This window comes from Mus caroli, unplaced genomic scaffold (assembly GCF_978045245.1).
Source record: "Mus caroli unplaced genomic scaffold, Mus_caroli_1 scaffold_10, whole genome shotgun sequence".
Taxonomy (NCBI): Eukaryota; Metazoa; Chordata; class Mammalia; order Rodentia; family Muridae; genus Mus; species Mus caroli.
Window position 1 is genome coordinate 5,877,501 of NW_028227265.1, and position 5,000 is coordinate 5,882,500.

General features: G+C 64.5%; 3 non-coding genes across 3 annotated transcripts in view; all 3 read left to right on the forward strand.

Annotated features, from left to right (window-relative positions):
- Positions 1-116, forward strand: part of LOC147002316 (5S ribosomal RNA) — a 119-nt gene extending 3 nt beyond the window's left edge. The window contains exon 1 of the ribosomal RNA XR_015048829.1: positions 1-116. This exon is cut by the window's left edge and continues 3 nt beyond it. This is a non-coding gene — a ribosomal RNA (5S ribosomal RNA).
- A 1,538-nt stretch (positions 117-1,654) lies between these two features.
- LOC147002317 (5S ribosomal RNA) lies at positions 1,655-1,773 on the forward strand. The gene has a single exon (XR_015048830.1). It is a non-coding gene; the product is annotated as a 5S ribosomal RNA (ribosomal RNA).
- A 1,535-nt stretch (positions 1,774-3,308) lies between these two features.
- Positions 3,309-3,427, forward strand: LOC147002318 (5S ribosomal RNA). Its single transcript, XR_015048831.1, has one exon. It is a non-coding gene; the product is annotated as a 5S ribosomal RNA (ribosomal RNA).
- The last annotated feature ends 1,573 nt before the right edge of the window (positions 3,428-5,000 follow it).

Consider the following 5,000-nt stretch of genomic DNA (forward strand, 5'->3'; position numbering starts at 1 on the left):
TACGGCCATACCACCCTGAACGCGCCCGATCTCGTCTGATCTCGGAAGCTAAGCAGGGTCGGGCCTGGTTAGTACTTGGATGGGAGACCGCCTGGGAATACCGGGTGCTGTAGGCTTTTTGGACTCCCCTCTGTCTCTCTCTCCCTTTTGGCCACGGACACGGCCGCCCGGCGACCCAGGCTCAGGCCAGGCCCATCCACACCCCACACCCCACACCCCACACCCCCCAAGGAGCCCACCCTCGTCCTCTCACAGGCTTGCCCTCTCACAGGAGGCTCCCGGAGCCCTAAGGCAGGGCACACCATGCTGGCCACCCCAGCACCACCCTGCTGAGCTAGCTAGCTAGCTAGCAAGGGCACACGGGACACGGGACACCGGATGGGAGAGCCTCTCTCCATTTGCACCGAGCCCAGGCTGGCCTGAACACTCCACCCTCATCCAACACCGCACTTGCCTCCCACCTTGTGTGAGTGGTAGTGTGTGTGTGTGTCTGTGTGCGAGAGAGTTGTATGTGTTTTGCCCCTCCTGACTTCTGCTAATTCACCTGGGTCCCAGTGTGTGGGTCTGTGTGTGTGTCTGTGTGTAAGCTGAGGACCGACCCTCCGTGCTTGCTTGCTCAATCAGCCAGTACACACGTGTGTGTGTGTGTGTGTGTGTGTGTGTGTGTGTGTGTTTGCCTGAGGGTAGGGGCAGGTGGGCCAGACTGCTAGTGTGTGAGTGGTGTGAGTGTGTGTTTCCCGTGCGTGGGCGTGTCTGCGTGTGTCTGTGTGCTGCCTGCTCCGTCTAGCCAGCCGGTCCTCCTTTTTTGTCCGGGTGCACAAGCCGCAGTGCCCTGACACGTGTCTGCTTCCGTGGGCCCATGGGTGGGTAGGGGGCACGTTTGTGTGCCTGTCCGGGTGTGGTGTGTGCTTGCACTCTGGAGGCAGTGCACGGGCAGTGCAGTGCGTGCCTCTTGGGCTAGCCTGTGCCGCTGGGTGTGGCTGTGCGTGTCCCAGTGTCCCAGGTGGGCTGGGATGCCATCCATCCATCCATCCATCCATCCATCCATCCATCCATCCATCCATCCACAGTGGGTTTACTTCCCTTGCGTGCCCGGGCTGAGGGGCCCAGTCCTGGGCACAGACAGGGACGGTGGGTGGGTAGGTGGGTGACCAGTCGGCGAGGTGGGGCGGAACGTCCGAGGTCCAGGGTGGGTCAGGATTTGAGAAGCTGGGAGGGACCTCGGGTGGGTGGAAGGGGAAGTCCCGGGTGGGTGAGGGCGCTGTTGCACGAAGCCCGTGGATCCGTCCAGGAGGGGAGGGAGGGGAGAAGAAGCGAGGAGGGGAGATGTGTGTGCGGCCAAGGCTGGCACTCACTGGCTGGGCCCGTGGTGCCTCGAGGGCAGGCAGAGGGGGGCTGGTGGGGGCTCTGGGGGAGGTTGTGGGCAGCGTGGGCTGGGGCGTGTCGTGTGGGTGGGGCTCGGGCCGGGCGTGTCGTGTCGTGTCGTGTCGGTGTGTGGTGTGTGTCTGTGGGCTGTGCGCTGGGCTCTGGTCTCAGGGCTCGTGTGAGCTCGTCGTCGTCGTGGGGCGTCGGCATCGGGCGTCGGGCGGGCGAGTGAGCGAAGGAGCGAGCGCGCGCAGCAGGCTCTTGGGGCTTGTCGGCGCCACCCGCCCTCGTCTACGGCCATACCACCCTGAACGCGCCCGATCTCGTCTGATCTCGGAAGCTAAGCAGGGTCGGGCCTGGTTAGTACTTGGATGGGAGACCGCCTGGGAATACCGGGTGCTGTAGGCTTTTTGGACTCCCCTCTGTCTCTCTCTCCCTTTTGGCCACGGACACGGCCGCCCGGCGACCCAGGCTCAGGCCAGGCCCATCCACACCCCACACCCCACACCCCACACCCCCCAAGGAGCCCACCCTCGTCCTCTCACAGGCTTGCCCTCTCACAGGAGGCTCCCGGAGCCCTAAGGCAGGGCACACCATGCTGGCCACCCCAGCACCACCCTGCTGAGCTAGCTAGCTAGCTAGCAAGGGCACACGGGACACGGGACACCGGATGGGAGAGCCTCTCTCCATTTGCACCGAGCCCAGGCTGGCCTGAACACTCCACCCTCATCCAACACCGCACTTGCCTCCCACCTTGTGTGAGTGGTAGTGTGTGTGTGTGTCTGTGTGCGAGAGAGTTGTATGTGTTTTGCCCCTCCTGACTTCTGCTAATTCACCTGGGTCCCAGTGTGTGGGTCTGTGTGTGTGTCTGTGTGTAAGCTGAGGACCGACCCTCCGTGCTTGCTTGCTCAATCAGCCAGTACACACGTGTGTGTGTGTGTGTGTGTGTGTGTGTGTGTGTGTGTTTGCCTGAGGGTAGGGGCAGGTGGGCCAGACTGCGAGTGTGTGAGTGGTGTGAGTGTGTGTTTCCCGTGCGTGGGCGTGTCTGCGTGTGTCTGTGTGCTGCCTGCTCCGTCTAGCCAGCCGGTCCTCCTTTTTTGTCCGGGTGCACAAGCCGCAGTGCCCTGACACGTGTCTGCTTCCGTGGGCCCATGGGTGGGTAGGGGGCACGTTTGTGTGCCTGTCCGGGTGTGGTGTGTGCTTGCGCTCTGGAGGCAGTGCACGGGCAGTGCAGTGCGTGCCTCTTGGGCTAGCCTGTGCCGCTGGGTGTGGCTGTGCGTGTCCCAGTGTCCCAGGTGGGCTGGGATGCCATCCATCCATCCATCCATCCATCCATCCATCCATCCATCCATCCACAGTGGGTTTACTTCCCTTGCGTGCCCGGGCTGAGGGGCCCAGTCCTGGGCACAGACAGGGACGGTGGGTGGGTAGGTGGGTGGACCAGTCGGCGAGGTGGGGCGGAACGTCCGAGGTCCAGGGTGGGTCAGGATTTGAGAAGCTGGGAGGGACCTCGGGTGGGTGGAAGGGGAAGTCCCGGGTGGGTGAGGGCGCTGTTGCACGAAGCCCGTGGAACCGTCCAGGAGGGGAGGGAGGGGAGAAGAAGCGAGGAGGGGAGATGTGTGTGCGGCCAAGGCTGGCACTCACTGGCTGGGCCCGTGGTGCCTCGAGGGCAGGCAGAGGGGGGCTGGTGGGGGCTCTGGGGGAGGTTGTGGGCAGCGTGGGCTGGGGCGTGTCGTGTGGGTGGGGCTCGGGCCGGGCGTGTCGTGTCGTGTCGTGTCGGTGTGTGGTGTGTGTCTGTGGGCTGTGCGCTGGGCTCTGGTCTCAGGGCTCGTGTGAGCTCGTCGTCGTCGTGGGGCGTCGGCATCGGGCGTCGGGCGGGCGAGTGAGCGAAGGAGCGAGCGCGCGCAGCAGGCTCTTGGGGCTTGTCGGCGCCACCCGCCCTCGTCTACGGCCATACCACCCTGAACGCGCCCGATCTCGTCTGATCTCGGAAGCTAAGCAGGGTCGGGCCTGGTTAGTACTTGGATGGGAGACCGCCTGGGAATACCGGGTGCTGTAGGCTTTTTGGACTCCCCTCTGTCTCTCTCTCCCTTTTGGCCACGGACACGGCCGCCCGGCGACCCAGGCTCAGGCCAGGCCCATCCACACCCCACACCCCACACCCCACACCCCCCAAGGAGCCCACCCTCGTCCTCTCACAGGCTTGCCCTCTCACAGGAGGCTCCCGGAGCCCTAAGGCAGGGCACACCATGCTGGCCACCCCAGCACCACCCTGCTGAGCTAGCTAGCTAGCTAGCAAGGGCACACGGGACACGGGACACCGGATGGGAGAGCCTCTCTCCATTTGCACCGAGCCCAGGCTGGCCTGAACACTCCACCCTCATCCAACACCGCACTTGCCTCCCACCTTGTGTGAGTGGTAGTGTGTGTGTGTGTCTGTGTGCGAGAGAGTTGTATGTGTTTTGCCCCTCCTGACTTCTGCTAATTCACCTGGGTCCCAGTGTGTGGGTCTGTGTGTGTGTCTGTGTGTAAGCTGAGGACCGACCCTCCGTGCTTGCTTGCTCAATCAGCCAGTACACACGTGTGTGTGTGTGTGTGTGTGTGTGTGTGTGTGTGTGTTTGCCTGAGGGTAGGGGCAGGTGGGCCAGACTGCGAGTGTGTGAGTGGTGTGAGTGTGTGTTTCCCGTGCGTGGGCGTGTCTGCGTGTGTCTGTGTGCTGCCTGCTCCGTCTAGCCAGCCGGTCCTCCTTTTTTGTCCGGGTGCACAAGCCGCAGTGCCCTGACACGTGTCTGCTTCCGTGGGCCCATGGGTGGGTAGGGGGCACGTTTGTGTGCCTGTCCGGGTGTGGTGTGTGCTTGCGCTCTGGAGGCAGTGCACGGGCAGTGCAGTGCGTGCCTCTTGGGCTAGCCTGTGCCGCTGGGTGTGGCTGTGCGTGTCCCAGTGTCCCAGGTGGGCTGGGATGCCATCCATCCATCCATCCATCCATCCATCCATCCATCCATCCATCCACAGTGGGTTTACTTCCCTTGCGTGCCCGGGCTGAGGGGCCCAGTCCTGGGCACAGACAGGGACGGTGGGTGGGTAGGTGGGTGGACCAGTCGGCGAGGTGGGGCGGAACGTCCGAGGTCCAGGGTGGGTCAGGATTTGAGAAGCTGGGAGGGACCTCGGGTGGGTGGAAGGGGAAGTCCCGGGTGGGTGAGGGCGCTGTTGCACGAAGCCCGTGGAACCGTCCAGGAGGGGAGGGAGGGGAGAAGAAGCGAGGAGGGGAGATGTGTGTGCGGCCAAGGCTGGCACTCACTGGCTGGGCCCGTGGTGCCTCGAGGGCAGGCAGAGGGGGGCTGGTGGGGGCTCTGGGGGAGGTTGTGGGCAGCGTGAGGCAGGCAGCGGGAAGCGAGGAGGCACCGTGGGCTGGGGCGTGTCGTGTGGGTGGGGCTCGGGCCGGGCGTGTCGTGTCATGTCGTGTCGTGTCGGTGTGTGGTGTGTGTCTGTGGGCTGTGCGCTGGGCTCTGGTCTCAGGGCTCGTGTGAGCTCGTCGTCGTCGTGGGGCGTCGGGCGTCGGGCATCGGGCGTCGGGCGGGCGAGTGAGCGAAGGAGCGAGCGCGCGCAGCAGGCTCTTGGGGCTTGTCGGCGCCACC